The sequence below is a fragment of the Saccopteryx leptura genome, chromosome 12 (assembly GCF_036850995.1).
Source record: "Saccopteryx leptura isolate mSacLep1 chromosome 12, mSacLep1_pri_phased_curated, whole genome shotgun sequence".
NCBI classification, from domain to species: domain Eukaryota; kingdom Metazoa; phylum Chordata; class Mammalia; order Chiroptera; family Emballonuridae; genus Saccopteryx; species Saccopteryx leptura.
The window spans coordinates 47904513-47922856 of NC_089514.1; positions in this window are offsets into that span (position 1 = coordinate 47904513).

Sequence of the window (18344 nt, forward strand, 5' to 3'; positions counted from 1 at the left end):
TGAGGGTTTTTATATTTAAAAAAATCTAAATAAAAAAAATCAAGCATATTAAAAAGCATACAAAACTCTGTTGATAATTAGATGACACATTGCACCACTCATGAGGAGTATTTGCTTTCTTTCATCTATTGGTTTAGAAATGTAGGAATGCCTACCTTCTTCCCCAAAGCTATGAAATTCCCTGTTATCTTCCTTGCTACCTCTTTTTGGTGTGGTAAAGTGGCCTAATGTTGAGAGGCCTTGAAACCTTCATTCTCTTTTATATGTAAACTGTTGTGTGTTCCAGGACATTAAAGTATCATCAAGCTGTAAGATAACACTCCATATACATACATGTATGTATATGTATGTATATGGAGTGTTATCCTAAAATTTAAAAGTTACAAAATTAGGCCTCATGTAATTTAATACCCTCAGTATTTTTTTTACTTGTCCCTCCAGACGCCTTGGTCTATGTTAGGCTCTAGTTAGAGGGAACCTTTCCTCCCCTTTCATGAGGCCAGATGGCAGCCCTGACCTTCCCTCTCCCCACAGTGGGTGGAGTTGGAGGACCAACACGGGAAGCCCTAGTTCTACAACTCAAATGACAACTCTGTTTAGCAGGATCTGCCCCAGGTAACCAACTGGGAAGAGATAGTCCTGGGGAGGCAATACCTTCAGTTTATAGAAGAAACTGAGACCAAAGGGGACAAATTATTTTCCCAAATCATAAATCTAACTATTGGTAGACTCAAGATTAGATTTAAAGTTCTGAGTTTTTACTCAAAGATGACTTTCTGAATTCTTTCTTTACCTATTTATTTTCAGAATATAAAAATATAACATACAAGTAAATCATCTAAATAGCATACTGTACAAATAAGTACCTAATAGATTCAAAACACTTTTTTTACATTTCCATATGTCTCTCACACATACTCACTGGCTGAATGGCATATTTATGAGTTAAAAAGTATCTAATACTCTGGAAAATACAAGAGAAATAAAATTTTACTTATTGTTACTGAGTTTGCAAATTTAATAAGATTTGAGAATAATTAAAAATATATCATTCACCCTGCTCTGGTGGAACAGAGGCTAAAGCCTAGTAATGGCACACTGAGTTGTGGGTTTGACTCTGGTTCCTGCACCTACGAGAAACAACCAATGAGTGCACAACTGAATGAAATTACTAGGTGGAACAATGAACTGATGCTTCTCCCCCCCCCCCCCCCATCTTCTCTCTCACATCAATAAAAAACCTTTTTTTAGTGTATTATTAAATGCTAAAATATATATACCACATTTTGATGGTTAATGCTGAAAGCTTTTAGGATAGACTACTGATCAGTTTGGTTTTTAGGAAAAGTTTCCTCAAATACAGAGGTTCTCAAAGTGCATTCCCTACTAGACCAACACCTGCAACTTGTTAAGAATACAACTTTTAGTTTCCACCTGAGACCTACCGAACCAGAAACTCTGTGGGCAGAACCCAGCACTCTGTTTGAACAAGCCCCCAGGGGATTCTGTTGTACATTCAAGTCAGGGAATGATTGATAATTAGATCATAGATCCCTAATCCAAAATGACACTTTCGAGAAGATGATGGATTAGGAAGCCTCTGGCAGATACTAAAGAGAATGTCACCTTTTAAGGGAATAAGAATTAAATTTTGTTTATTCACAACTGGAGTAACTTCGGACTGTTAAACGGGAAAACCACAAGCCCAAAATAGTGGCATTTGTGCTAACGGCCTAGATTTAATACCTGATTTAATTGTTGCTTCAACCTCTCTCAGAATATAATCTTAATCAACCAGCCTGGAATTATCTGGTCAATACTACTGCGATAATCTGTTTCATATACTTTCTGAGAGAAAGAAGAGGCAATCTGTATAATAAAAAACCTTTGCTCTTCCTCTTTCCCCCAAAGAATATGCTCTGGTATAAAATAATCCTTTCTATTCTTTTGTTAATAGCTCCCTTGCCCTACTCTTCTTCCTTAAAATAAACAAAAATAAAAAAACAATAAAAAACTTCCATTTTTACAACCTCCTAGAGCACCCTTTAGTTGCTTGATGAGTTGCTGCTTGATTCATGAATCACTTAAATAAGTTAATTAGATTTTCAATTTACTTGTGTAAAGCCAGCAGCCACGGCCACCATCACAGCAGCCTGGCCCATGCAGGTTTGCATTAGATTCGGACAGACGGTAATGAAACAACGGGGCCAATAACTGGTGGGCCATCATCTTTAATCCTAGCTTGCACCCAGCGGGCAAGTAAAAACATACACTGGGCTCCAAAACACACTCATTCAGTGCTCACAAAGCTACTGAGTTATCCAAGTTTCCTAGAATCAAAGGTTTCTAGCTCACTAGCCTTATTCACCTCTGTTCCCCATCTTCCTTCTCTCTACATAAACTCTACACTAACTGGCTTCTCCTTCAGCATTCTGCCATCTTGGTTCCTTCTCCTCTCCTCCATGTGACCTTTCTCTGCTCTTCTTTCTAATGTTAATCTCAGGAACCGAGAGAGAGCAAGCTTCCGGTCTGCCCCACATTATAGTATAGAAATCAAAACCTTTAATCCAATATACAAACAAGGAAGTCTCTGATAAAAGTCATTTATCTGAAGCATAATGGGATTCTTCATGAGAGTGCACCACCCTACATCATGCAATCTGTTAAGGGTGTGGGGAAAAGCTTAGTTTTAAAACTAACCCTTAGGCTATAATAACCCGGCCTGCTTACAGCCTGTTCAACACACCCAATACAAACTATAAGTGAGCAAACATATATATCATATTTAAAAATTTATTTGACCAACAACTTGGTTGAATTTTTCTATTTAAAAGATTAATACCAGGGACATTTATGTAGAATTATCAATAATAACACTTCAGTTATTTTGGGAAAGAATAAAAATAAATTTTTTAATTTAAAAAATTTGTTTCTGTTTCTGAAAATTCTTCTTTGAAGGGATCATTTGAATTTTAAAATATTTTGTGTCAAATTGAGATTATATGAGTGCCTGTAACCAACACAGAAACTCCATTTCTTTAACATGACCCTTTCTTTTTTCTGCCCATCCACTCCTTTTCTTAATCATTAAGCCCTTAGGACATCAGATTCTAAGAAGAAGACCCCCCTTTAAATAAGAGACTTCAAGGATATTTTATAATTTAGGCCAAGCATTCATAGAAAGTTTGTAAATATGACTTTTTGTGTAATTTACAAAATCTCAAGATGGCCGATAATATTCCTGCTTAGGAAGGGCTGTTATATTTTAAATGAAGAGGTTTTCATACTTAAAGGTTCTGAATAGGAGGAGGAAGGAGGCTTGGGCCCCCTCCCTTCTATACACCTGGGGGAAAGAAGGTAAAACAGCCAGGGATATAGGAGGGGAAGGGAGACTTGAGTAGCCCTTTCCTCCCCTTTCTTTCTCCTTAATGGGCGACTTACAAATGATTATCCTCTGGCATCCTGTAGGCTCCCTCCCATCCTGAAATCATGTAATTAAGGACAAAGGAATCACGAGTCCATGTATGTGAACTTGTGTTCTGTAAGGGGTATATAAAATATAAGAAATCTAGTTTTGGAGAGCATGTGTTTTTGGAGCGATAGTCCTGCAGGCTCTGCTGGCTTAATAAATTCTTTTTTCCTCTTATAAGTTGTCTGAGTGTCAATCCTCTGAGGTTTTGCCCTCCTGCAACAATTCTGTTCAGTATTAAATTATCTTAAAAACAAAGCCTCAGGTCTGCTGACCACAGAAATGGAGTTTCAGGTCAATCTATAGATAACATCTTGACTTCAGGGTGTTTCAGCCTCAAGCCCATGAACTCTGATGATTCTATGGACCACTCCCTCATGAAACCAGACAGAACAATGCCATGGCTGAAATCAGGACTTGATACATACAATGATCAACTATTTGGCCCCAACCAATAAGCAGAGCCTATGACCCCCATTCATTTAGCCACCATGATTGTGATAAGGTGCCAAAGAATTATAAAAAGGAAAATTTGGGCTCTTTTCCCCTCCTTTCTTTAGAGAATGCAGGAACTTCTGAGCTTGCAAGGAAGGCTGGGTCATCTAGTCATAGTTTAACTATAGTTCTCTGGAAGGATAAAACTTATCTGAAAACTCCCTCTTCCCCTCCTTAAGATCCCAGTGTATACACATCTTAACACTTCCTCCCTTCCTGGAATCCTGAGAGTGAGGTATACCTCTGAGCAAAGGGATCACAAGACCACTCCTCCTTGCTTGAAAAACCTGCATTCTATAACGTTTTATATGCTTTCTAATAATCATCCCTTTTGAAATTCTTTATAGTATAAAAACTTGTAAACTGAACAAGCTGGGAGTGGGAACTAGCTTATTTGATAATAAGCTAGTCCCAACACTTTTAGCTAAGGTATTTTTATTTGGCCTCTCTTCTTATCCTAAGCTAAGCATTTCGTTGTGGCAACAGGGATGGACACTAGAAGATTTGGGAATGTCTTTGCCGGGTATGTAAATCAATCGTCTCAACTGTGTTATATAGTGGTATAGGAATGCTTTTATTTCCTTTTAATAGATTCTATGATAGATGTTGTAAGCTTGTTAGTAATTGATTATTGTGCCATGCTCCCTCCTTCCCCACCCCAACGAGTACTTGATTTTGTATAAAAGAAAGTCGAGAATGATAAGAGGGCCTATGTGATTTGAACCATGCCCCATGTAGCTGGCTGGCTAATTAATAAACTCCTCAAATTTCTTCTGTAACCTGCCTGGTGTCTCTATGTAACCCACGAATTGCAGTACTTTACAACATGATTAATAATTTGCCCCTATAAAACCAATCCCCTGGAAGCCATTGGGAAGCCAGGTCCTTGAGCAGCAGCTTACCTGCGACTTCAGCCTTGGCATCTGTTGGGCAGATAAAATATATTATACTCACTTTGTTAAAGATGGCGCTGCCCATGGGGAAGCCCATCGCCCAGGTGATATTAATGTGTGTTGGGGGCAGGCTGTGGGTAGGCAGAATCCTTTTAGCCTGGGGCTTGGTTTTAGGACTAAGCCTTTCCCACCCTTTTTGATGTGGGGTGATACAATCCCATCATGCCTCAGATAAGTGACTTTGTATTAGAGACTTTCTTATTTTGTATATTGGATTAAAGGTTTTGATTTCTGCACTATAAAGTGGGGCAGAACAGGAACTTGCTCTCTCGGTTCCTGAGATTAATATTAGAGGAGAACAGAGAAAGGCCATGTGGAGGAGGCCAGGAGAAGCAGCCAAGATGGCAGAGTGCTGAAGGAAAAGCCAGTTTGTGCAGAGAGAACGAGATGGGGAACAGAGGTGAATAAGGTTGGTGCTCTAGGAACCTTTGATTCTAGGAAACTTGGATAAGTCAGTAGCTTTGTGAGCACTGAATGAGTAGGTTTTGGAGCCCAGTGTGTGTTTTTACTTGCCCACCAGGTGCAAGCTAAGATTAGAGATGATGGCCCACCAGTTCTTGGCCCCGTTGTTTCATTACCGTCTGTCCGAATCTAATGAGAACTTGCATGGACCATTGGTCAAATAAGTTTGTAAATATAATATATATGTTTGCTCGCTTGTGACTTATATTGGGTGTGGGGGACAGGCTGTAAGCAGGCCAGGTCGTTGTAGCCTAAGGTTTGGTTTTGGGACTAAGCTTTTCCCCACACCCTTGACTGATTGTATGATCTGGGTGGTGCACTCTCATGAGGAATCCAATTATGCCTTGGATAAGTGGCTTTGTATCAGAGACTTCCTTGTTTGTATATTGGATTAAGGGATTTTGGTTTTCTACACTATAAAGTGGGACAGACCAAGAACTTGGACACACAGTTCCTGCTATCACAATTGCAGGGGCTTCCCTGATCCCTGGCCCTTCATGGGAAGAGCTGGTTTTCTGCTTTTCCCTTGTCTTCTTTTGTGGTTTGCCTGTCTTGGTGAGACACCAATAAATAGGATGGCCCCCCATCCTCTGACTCCGCCATTTCTTTATCGTCTGCCCGAATCCAATGGGAACCTGCATGTGAATGGCCACAATGGCGGCTCCTGGCCTTACAACTGGCGTAGTTTCCGGCAGGATTCAGAGATTGGTATGGAGCCACCACCCTTGATGGGTGGGATAGAGTACTGGTTGCTGCTCTGGCTCCCCATGGCTGTCCCTTTAGGGGCCATGGGCTACATGTTTTTTACTCAAGAGGAAACTGCCCGAGGTCAAAAGCTTCAGCATGAATTGCAAATAGAACGGCAGAAAAGGCTGGAATTGGAGCAAGCACTGGAGAAGGAATTACGGGTTCGCGAGTTGCAGTTTACCCTGGAAGCTGAACGTCTTCACCAGCAGTTGTTGGAGAAACAACTGCGGATTCAAGAGCTCGAGTCTCAGCTTCCGGCCAAAAGCCAGCAGCCACAGGAGCCTAAACGGTCACCAAAGGAGCAGCAGCATCCGTGCCGGTGGATTGGCTTTGAGTCAGCGGGAGCAGGCGCTTGCGACTCCTCTTCTGAGGATGAGAAGGCTCAGGCTGAAGCTGCCATACGCACACTGAGAGCCCGACCAGTTGTCGCCAAGAAGGTAAAAACCCAGCAACAAAGAGTCCCTCAGGGGCAGCCACAGCCTCCTGCCCAGGTAATGGAACACTCTGTGGTCCGGCCCTATACCCAGGCAGAGCTGATGGAGTTGGGGGCACAGTTTAGGCAGAAACCTACTGAATCCCTGGTAGCCTGGTTACTACGATTATGGGATATAGGGGTGGATGGCATCATGCTCTCCGGAACAGAGATGGAGAAATTGGCCGCCATTACCACACACTCTTCCTTGAGGCAGCGTCTTCAGAACTGCCATGGCAACCAAGGAGACCATACCCTATTAGAATGGGTGATGGCTGCCATTCATATGGTCTGGCAGAATGCTGGAGAACTGCCGGGGGCAATGAGTCGATGGCAGATAGACATCATTGGACCCTTACCAAAGTCAGAAGGGTACCAGTATGCAGTCACTTGTGTAGATACTGCCACCGGGCTGCTTGCTGCTTACCCCGCTCGTAACCCTGACCAGAGGGCAGTCGTACAGGCTCTGGACCGCCTGAGTGCTGCATATGGGCGACCGCTGGTCCTTGAAAGTGACAATGGTACCCACTTCACTGGTTCAACGGTGAGGCAATGGGCTCAAAAGCTGGGGGTGGACTGGAAGTACCATGTTCCCTACCACCCCCAGGCTGCTGGTATCATTGAGCGTTATAATGGACTCTTAAAGCAGGGACTGCGACAGGAAGGGGGCACCGGCTCTCTTACTGGATGGACACGCCGCTTATGGACAGTACTTTGGATTTTGAATGAGCGACCTCGACGGGGAAGCCCAGCTCCAGTAGAGGCCCTCCTGCATCGGACAGCTGCCCCTATTCAGTTGCAGATACGCACCAAGGACATTTTACTCAAGCCAGGTTTCGGACAGCAGGGCAATGTGCTCTTGCCTGCTCCAACAGCCCTTCTTAAAGGACAACGGCTTCAATGGACTTGGCCCTGGACTGTACAGGCCCCCCATCTGAGATGGGTGGCCTTGTTGGCACCATGGGGAAAGGGGTTAGAGGTGGACCTCCAGTTAACTCCTTGGGCAACCAGCACCTGGCCACCTAAGGTAGAAGTGTATTATCCCTTGAGTGGTCAAGGGGACAGCATTTTGAAGGGCACCTTTGTAATTTCTTTATGGCCAATAATGAGTTCCCCTATTTTACTACACATAGAACCAGCAGATGCTGGTGTATTGGCCAATAAGGTTTGGTATGCCCGCTCAGGGCGGCCTCTGGTGCCAGCTATGGTGCTGTCTGCAGACAAAACTCTGGCCTGTATTCTGCCAGAGGGAAAAGATTTGCCTCTCTTGGTGCCACTGACAGCTCTCTCATTTCGCCCATAGTTTTTGATCTGTTAATCCTATTGCTGTAGTTGGTACTATTTCTGTTTATGCAATGTATCTTACTCCTTGCACAGTGACCATCATGGAAGATGCCTGTGGTTTAGATTGTAAAGCGAGCAAAAGGGGTGGAATGTTGGTCAAATAAGTTTGTAAATATGATATATATGTTTGCTCGCTTGTGACTTATATTGGGTGTGGGGGACAGGCTGTAAGCAGGCCAGGTCGTTGTAGCCTAAGGTTTGGTTTTGGGACTAAGCTTTTCCCCACACCCTTGACTGATTGTATGATCTGGGTGGTGCACTCTCATGAGGAATCCAATTATGCCTTGGATAAGTGGCTTTGTATCAGAGACTTCCTTGTTTGTATATTGGATTAAGGGATTTTGGTTTTCTACACTATAAAGTGGGACAGACCAAGAACTTGGACACACAGTTCCTGCTATCACAATTGCAGGGGCTTCCCTGATCCCTGGCCCTTCATGGGAAGAGCTGGTTTTCTGCTTTTCCCTTGTCTTCTTTTGTGGTTTGCCTGTCTTGGTGAGACACCAATAAATAGGATGGCCCCCCATCCTCTGACTCCGCCATTTCTTTATCGTCTGCCCGAATCCAATGGGAACCTGCATGTGAATGGCCACGATGGCGGCTCCTGGCCTTACAGACCAGGTGGCTGTGATGGTGGCCCTGGCTACTGGATTTACAGCATCATTTCTTCAAACCCTTATTTTCATGACTGTAAACTCCTGTTTGCATTTGATTGGATTTTGATGTTCACAGGCAATAGACTAGTTTGGTAACATATGGATCTCATTAAAAACTCAATTAGCTATCTTCTTTTCTGTTGGTCAAATAAGTTTTTAAATATGACATATATGTTTGCTCACTTTGGATGTGGGAGACAGGCTATAAGCTGGCAAAGTCATTATAGCCTAAGGCTTAGTTTTAAAACTAAGCTTTTCCCCACACCCTTGACTGTTGCATGATAAGGGGTGGTGCACTCTTATGAAGAATCCCATTTATGCCTCAGATAAGTGACTTTGTATCAAAGACTTTCTTTTTTGTATGTTGGATTAAAGGTTTTGATTTCTACACTATTAAAGGGGGACAGACCGGGGGCTCGCTCTCTCGGTTCCTGCTATCAGCATTGCAGAGGCCTCCCTGATCCCTTGCCCTTCATGGGAAAAGCTGGTTTCCTGCTTTTTTCTTGGCTTCTCTTGTGGCTTTCCTGTCTTCGTGAGACACTAATAAACAGAATGGCTCACCATCCTCTGACTCTGCTATTTCTTTCTTTCTTTTTTTTTTTTTTTTCCTGAAGCTGGAAACAGGGAGAGACAGTCAGACAGACTCCTGCATGCGCCCGACCGGGATCCACCCGGCACGCCCACCAGGGGCTACGCTCTGCCCACCAGGGGGCGATGCTCTGCCCATCCTGGGCATCGCCATGTTGCGACCAGAGCCACTCTAGCACCTGAGGCAGAGGCCACAGAGCCATCCCCAGCGCCTGGGCCATCCCCGCTCCAATGGAGCCCCGGCTGCGGGAGGGGAAGAGAGAGACAGAGAGGAAGGAGAGGGGGAGGGGTGGAGAAGCAAATGGGCACTTCTCCTGTGTGCCCTGGCCGGGAATCGAACCCGGGTCCTCCGCACGCTAGGCCGATGCTCTACCGCTGAGCCAACTGGCCAGGGCTCTGCTATTTCTTTACCATCTGCCCGAATCCAATGGTTACCTGCATGTGAATGTCCATGATGGTGACTCCTGGCCATACATGTTTCTTATACTCTGAAACACTGGGTGGGGTAAAAGTAGGTTTACTGTTGTTCATATGGAAAATAATACAATAATTAATAAATAATAATACAAGAATAAATGCTGTGTTTTTTATACTCATAACTGTAAACCTATTTTTCCCCAGCCTTTATATATAAGCAAAAGTAGTAGTTTACAAAAGAATTTTTAAAAATATACAACATAATACACTTATTGAGATGTCTAGGGGCTTGTAGTGTTTCACTATGGGGGTTTTTGCCCATTTTTACATCAACCTTTATAGAATTAAACTGTAACTCTATTTTTAATTACTGATATTTCTGAAACAAAAGAAATCCATTCATCTTTGGCATATATTATATTTGTCACAGTATTTTTATTAAGACAATGTAAAGCCAGTAGCCATGGCCACCATCACAGCCACCTGGCCAGTTCAGGTTTGCATTAGATTCAGACAGATGGTAATGAAACAATGGAGCCAAAAACTGGTGGGCCATCACCTTTAATCCTAGCTTGCACCCAGCAGGCAAGAAATACACATGGTGGGAAAACACTTCCCTTTCCATTCAGGGCTTCCAAGCCACTGACTTATCTGAGTTTCCTAGAATCAAAGGTATCTACCTCATCAGCCTTATTCACCTCTGTTTCCCATCTCCTCTTTGCATAAACTCGACACAAAACTGGCTCCTCCTTCTCCTTGGCTACTTCTCCTCTACTCCACGTGGCCTCTCTCTGCTCTCCTCTTTCTCTGCTCTCCCTTCTAACACTATTCTCAGGAACCAAGAGAGAACAACCTCCCAGTCTGCCTCATTTTATAGTATAGAAATCAAACCTTTTAATCCAATATACAAACAAGGAAGTCTCTGATACAAAGTCACTTATCTGGGGCATAATGGGATTTCTCATGAGAGTGCACCACCCACATCACGCAACAGTCAAGGGTGTGGGGAAAAGCATAGTCTTAAAACTAAGCCTCAGGCTTTAACAACCGGGCCTGCTTACAGCCTGTCCCCAACACTCAATGCAAACTATAAGCAAGCAAACATATATATCAATTTACAAACTTATTTGACCAACAGACAAAATAAAGACTAATCTACATTAGAAAGATTAAAAATTTTTTAATTAACGAGAAAATTGAATATACTGGAACACTAAGTTAGAAAGGAAAGAGTTCTTATTATGTGAAATATGGTGTGCATTATGAATGTAAATGTTTTCTAATAGTTTTTAAAATTTCAATTCACATGAGTTCCCACACCAGAGTACTTTTAAAGGAGTGCACAAAAGGCCATTAGCTTTTATCAGAATGAGATGAACCATATGTTTGAGTTAATTAGTTATCTTTGTTCCTGAAATGTTTTTCCTAACTCCTTTGTCATAGTTTTGTCACAGTCCACACTTTCTCCCACTCCTTCATAGCCCTTCACGCTGCTGACAAAACATCTTTAATGAAATCAGGCTTAAATACCACATTTAAAATGTTTTCTCTGAAAAATAATTAAACCAAATTATTTAAAAAGTTGCTATCATGCAGTTTTGGGTTAATTGTAAACATTCAAGAATTTTTAAGTGTTACAACTTGATTGGGTAATAGAACATTTTCTAAGTTACATGTTTGCACATACATAGATTAAAAAGTTTTAAAAAGTTGAAAATGGAAATAATTATTAAATCAAACCATTTTCTTTCTGATAAACAATATTAACTGGTAATCTAACTATAATATTTTCATTAAGTCCAGTGAATATTTTTAAATCATGGGGACAAACTCATCAATGAATCTAGGTTTGAAAAGTCTGCTGTAAAGAAATTGTAGGTCAAATAAGTTTGTAAATATGATATATATGTTTGCTCGCTTATAGTTTGCATGGGGTGTAGGAGAAAGGCTGTAAGCTGGCAAAGTCATTATAGCTTAAGGCTTAGTTTTAACACTAAACCTTTCCCACCCTTTTAATACTAAGATCTTTTCAAAACTAAGCTTTTCCCCACACCCTTGACTGTTGCATGATGTGGGGTGGTGCACTCTTATGAGGAATCGCATTTATGCCTCAGATAAGTGACTTTGTATCAGATACTTCTTTGTTTGTATATTGGCTAAAAGGCTTTAATTCCTACACTATAAAATGAGCAGATGGGGGTGGAGCACACTCGCTCAGATCCTGTCATCAGTATTGGAGAGGAGAGGCAGCCAAGATGGCGGAGTGCTGAAGGAGAAGCCAGTTTGTGCAGAGTTTGTGCAGAGAGAAGGAGATGGGGAACAGAGGTGAATAAGGCTGTTGAGGTAGAAACCTTTGATTGTAGGAATACTTGGATAAATCAGTGGCTTTGGGAGCCCTGAATGGAAAGGGAATTGTTTTCTCACTGTGTGTATTTCTTGCCCGCCAGGTGCGAGCTAGAGGTAATGGCCCACCAGGTCTTGGCTCCATTGTTTCATTACTATCTGTCCAAATCTAATGCGAACCTGCACAGGCCAGGTGGCTGTGGTGGTGGCCACGGCTAATGGCTTTACAGAAATGTTTGAAACAATTCAGATGTCTAGATCATTCATTTTTTCTACTCCCTGACTTTGAGATTTGGGGCGGATTTATATCTAAATGACAATTTCTTTATCTGTAAAATGAAAAAATAATAGTTACTTTTTTACTATATGGCTATGGTGAATAAATGAGACTATGCTTTTAATTTATATAAGAGGTTTCCTGGTACAATGTGTTTTCTATAAATGTCAGCTACTTCTTTGACTATTTATTTTATAAAGCTAATTTGTCATAATTTTAAGAAAATATTCTAATGATCAGGGAGCATCTGATTGTCAAAACTTGATGAGGAAGAATTACTGTATTCTGGTGGGTAGAGGCCAAAAATGATGGTAAGCTTCCCACAATGAACAAAAAGTCCCCATAACAAAGAATAATTTGACTTCAAACATAAATAAGCCTGAAATTGAATAATACGACTAGATACTGAACTCTACACTGTATATTTTGAAAGCTATTCTTGAGTAAGGTGATATGTGGTTCAATAACTGGTAACTGAAATTCAATAACTATAATTCTGTTGAACAACTATTATATCATGTATCAGTTATTTTTTGACACTTTCTCTAAGTAACCTGCTGAAGAAAAATCTATCTACCTAATTAATGCCTCAAAGTGATTTGATTGTTATCATTTAAAATTTAATTTTTTATTCTAATGTTAGGGATAGATTTTGTATATTTCTAGAAACAAATCTCTGGACTACTCCCCCCCCCCCAGAAAGTCAGAATTTCATAGCCAAAAGATACACTCATTATAGAAATAATTCTGAGCATGTAGATTTTTCTAATTTAATAATAAAATGGAGGGGAAAGGTCTCTAAAAGAATCCTCAACAACTCTGTTTCTTTCATAGGATCCAATCTGTCGGCAAATTCTATAGGGTTATCTCCAGAATCTGAGACTTTTTAGAACCCCCACTATTACCAACGAGGTCCAAACTGCCATCATTTCTTACCAGCAGCCTCTACCTTTTCTTCCTGTACAATCTCCCACAGAGAGCTTTGTTTAAATTTTTTTCTTTTTACACTACAATGTAAGGGAAAGTAAGTTATTCTTCTGTTAAAAATCTTGAATTGTATCTTGTCTCAGTGCAGAACAGAGAAGTGAAAAATGTTTATAATGACTTCCTGATCCATCTTCCTAGCTGTTATTTGAACACTTTACCCAAGTGAAGACATCAGGAATTTTGGACTTGATCTTTCCTCTTTGCCCATCACACTCTTCCTCCTGACGTTCTCATGATTCCCTCCCTCCCACCTTTGCTTGCTTGTTACCTTCTTAGTGAGAAGCTCCACATATCTATGAAAATTGTAGTCCCGATTGTATGGTCTATCCTGCTTTTCCCCACCAAAAACCTCATTCTCGATTTACTATTTAATTTTTTCCTAGCAGTGATCATCTGACATATTATTTATATATTGTTATTAATTTATTTTTTATTGATTGATTTTAGAGAAATAGAGGAAGTTGGAGCTAGAGAGAGATAGAGAGAGGAGCATTCATCTGTTGTTGTAATTAGTTGTGCATTCATTGGTCACTTCCTGTATATGCCTTGACTGGGGATTGAACCCACAAACCAGTGGTGGGAGTCAGCCAGTTGGCACCAGTTCAACAGAACTGATATCTAATTTTTTTTGTTGAGTTTGGCAAACAGGTTGTTAAAATGGTACTTGTAATTAAGGTTCTGTCTAAGGTGGGGTTTTTCAAAGATGAACATAGTATGTTCAGAGAAGAGAAGTCGCCTAACGGTTCTAATATATCAAACACAATGACTGTTAGTCTAATTGGCCTACCTCTAAAGGAATGGGATCCTACTCCTACAGTAGAAAGATGGTAAAGGATAAATCACACAGCTGATGATGCTTGGATAAAAGTGAAGAAAATTGCAAGTGAGGATGCCAATCAAGAAGCAATATGAAAATATCTTATATAACAGTTCTATTGTTTATTTGTCAGGTATTATTTAATATTTTTTCATTAATATTTTAAAACTCATAACATAATCTAGTTTGTATACCTCTTCTATTGTTCTTATTTAAGTATTAAATGCATAAGATAATAAATTACCTTTCGTTATATCATTTCTTTATACTTAGTATGATCATTAGGGCAGAGAACCGGTTGTTAAATTATTTGAATCCCACCACTGCGACAAACTTGGTGTTTCTGGAGGACACTTTAATGGACTGAGCTAACCAGCCAGGTCCTATATTAATTAGTGAATTAACAAGTTAAATATATAACATATATATTAATATATTATGATACTTAGATTAGGAGGTAAACTACTTTAAAATAGGATTTCTTTTTTTTTTATATTATCGTGTTCATTGCTTTTTATTCAGTGCCTAGAGCAGTGGTAGTCAACCTGGTCCCTATCACCCAATAATGGGCATTCCAGCTCTCATGGTGGGTGGTAGTGGAGCAACCAAAGTATAAATAAAAAGATAGATTTAACTATAGTAAGTTGTTTTATAAAGATTTATTCTGCCAAACTTAGCAAAAATTTGGCATAAAGTACTTGGTAAGTAATTATTATTATATGCCTTAACTTGCTGTAACTCTGCTTTATAAATTTTATAAAGTAAAGTTACTTCCCTACTTTATAAATCACCATTACTGTGGAACCAGTGGGCGGTTAGAAAATTTTACTACTAACAGAGATACAAATGTGGGTGGTAGGTATAAAAAGGTTGACTACCCCTGGCCTAGAGCAATGCTCTACACATGGAGAAAATCAGTGAATAAAGAGAATCACTAGAGGAACCTACAGAAGGATGCTAAATGTAGTAATTTTACTGTAAAAAGAACTGCATTACTGAGCCTATTATTCCCTCCTCCAGAGCAGTACTGTCAATAGAAATTCAGTTTGTGCCACCTAGTTTTAATATTTAAGTTGTATTTTTTTTTCTGTATTTTTCTGAAGCCGGAAACGGGGAGAGACAGTCAGACAGACTCCCGCATGCGCCCGACCGGGATCCACCCGGCACGCCCACCAGGGGGCGACGCTCTGCCCCTCCGGGGCGTCGCTCTGTTGCAACCAGAGCCACTCTAGCGCCTGGGGCAGAGGCCAAGGAGCCATCCCCAGCGCCCAGGCCATCTTTGCTCCAATGGAGCCTCGGCTGCAGGAGGGGAAGAGAGAGACAGAGAGGAAGGAGAGGGGGAGGGGTGGAGAAGCAGATGGGCGCTTCTCCTGTGTGCCCTGGCTGGGAATTGAACCCGGGACTTCTGCACGCCAGGCCGACGCTCTACCACTGAGCCAACCAGCCAGGGCCTTAAGTTGTATTAAAAAAAGTAAAAAGAAAAAAGTGAAATTTATTATAATATATGATAATATATTTTATTTAATTCAACATGTCAACAGTATTGTGTTCTGTGTCTTCACATCTGCAAACATCTCAATTTAGACTAGCCTCATTTCAAGTGCTCAACAGAAGTGTGTGGCCAGTGGCTTCTCACTGACTCTAGAACAAGAGATAAAACTTACTCTGTGGGCCTAAACCTATGTCCGCAAGTACAGAAAATAGTACTGTTACTTTCTGATGAACTTTATATGTGTGTTTGCATAGCTATATTAAATTAATTTTAATTAAGAAAATTGATATAGTAGTGATAGGGAGAACTCAAGAGTTAATATTTTAGCTTGAGTAATGGTGGTTTGGTTATGGTTAGTAGGCTTAATTGTTAATGCAGTAGAGGCTTCGTTCCAGGAGTTGAGTTGCCTGAGCAGACCTACAAGACTTACTGAGTTCTGCAAGTAGTCCACTTCATGCCCCAGGGGACTGCAAGTAGTCCACTCCACTTCATGCCCCAGGGGACTGCAAGTAGTCCACTTTATGCCCCAGGGGACTGAAAACAAAGCCTTTATGCTCCAAGGACAGACATCAGCTGACTATGATACAATTAACTTTGACTATGATCTGATTAACTCTCCCTTGAAATTCCAAAAGCCTTATCTAACCTTTTCTTCCTCTTAGAAAAAAGTTGGCTTGGGATAGGGAGGGAGACAGCTTTGGAAACATATCCACTCCTTTGTGCCCTCAGATCCCAGCCATCTGAATAAAGCACCCATAAAAATTCAATTTTTGTTTCTACTTGTTTGGCTGAAATGGTGACAGGTAGCTCAGATGCCCATATTTCTAATTTCAGTAGTATAATTTTTTTTAATTTTATTATTATTATTATTTTTAATTTAATTTAATTTTATTTTTTTTACAGAGACAGAGAGTGAGTCAGAGAGAGGGATAGACAGGGACAGACAGGAACGAAGAGAGATGAGAAGTGTAAAGCCAGCAGGCAGGGCCGGGGCCACTATCACAGCAGCCTTCTGGCCCATGCAGGTTCGCATTGGATTCGGACTGTCGGTAAAGAAACAGCGGAGCCAAAAACTGGTGGGCCATAACCTTTAATCCTACCTTGCACCCGGCGGGCAAGTAAAAATACACACTGGGCTCCAAAACCCAGTCACACTCAGTGCTCACAAAGCCACTGACTTATCCGAGTTTCCTAGAATCAAAGGTTTCTAGCTCACCAACCTTATTCTCCTCAGTTCCCCATTTCCTTCCTTATCCCAGATACAAACTCTACACAAACTGGCATCTCACTCAGCACTCCGCCATCTTGGCTGCTTCTCCTGGCCTCCTCCACGTGGCCTCCTTTAGCTGCTGGCTCTACTCTCTCCGCTCTCTCATGCTAACCTCAGGAACCAAGAGCGCAAACTCTCGTTCCGTCCCCATTTTATAGTGTAGAAATCCAAACCCTTAATCCAATATACATAACAGGGAAGTCTCTAATACAAAGTCACTTCTCTGAGGCATGATAGGATTGTACTACCTCACACCAAAAAGGGTGGGACAGGCTTAATCCCAAAACCAAGGCTACAAGGATTCTGCTTGCCCCTAGCCCACCCCAACACACATTAATATCACCTGGGCGACTGCCTCCTCGTGTTATCTTTAACAAAGTGAGCATAATACATTTTATCCGCCCAACAAGAAGCATCAATCATTAGTTTTTCATTGCACGTTGCAACACCTTAGTTGTTCATTGATTGCTTTCTCATATGTGCCTTGACCATGGGCCTTCAGCAGACTGAGTAACCCCTTGCTGGAGCCAGCGACCTTGGGTTCAAGTTGGTGGGTTTTTGCTCAAACCAGATGAGCCCGCACTCAAGCTAGCGACCTCGGGGTCTTGAACCTGGGTCCTCTGCATCCCAGTCTGACACTCTATCCACTGTACCACCACCTGGTCAAGCAGTAGCATAATTTTTATTAATTAGAAAGCTACATATGTAAAAATTTACATATTTTAACAGTTTTGGAATTGAAGAGTTAGACTTTCACTTAAAATTATTTGCTCTATCCCTGTATTTGAAGAATAGATGCTTTTATTATGTTCATATTAATATCATTAAACATCTAGTTGGGAAAAAACCTAGTAATAGAGTGACATAAAACCATCTTTCCATGCTAACTATGGATAGTTCTATAGGAAAGCATATTCATATATATATATATATATATATATATATATATATATATATATATATATATATATAAAGCTAAAATCTAATTAATATACCTTTATCAAATAGATCCTGGTGCTTTCCTCTGAAGGCACAGAAGAAAATGTGAACATTTTCTGATGTGAAAATTGTTAGTGTATTATAGCATTTCTTCCCTTCTCTTTAAATAGACTTAATCTTTTGAATAATTCCTTTTGTGTTATATTGTCCCAAACTTGACTTTTTCATCTCTGTCCTCTAGATGTTTGAGTTTGCTGATGCTGCTTTTAAAAGTGTAGCAACTAGAGTAAGGAACATAATTTAAGATCTCATTCTAATTTTTTTTTCCGATTCTACCATCAGATTCAGTCAGACTGTATTCATTATTTCAGCAGCTCTCTTGGCTGCACCCTCAGTACTCTTGTCCCCTTGTTTCTCACTCTAACTCGCTAAACACACCTCTCCAAGCACTAATCAGATCTAATTGTAGATTCATTTTCGAGAGCGAGGCTGCCAAATACTCCTAGCTACAAGAGGACATCTCTCCATGATGGAGGTGGCACTGCAATGTCAGAATCCCAGCTGGCTGCTCAGTGTTGCCTTATAACCCGCAGCTCTTCAGTAACCATCCTTTCCA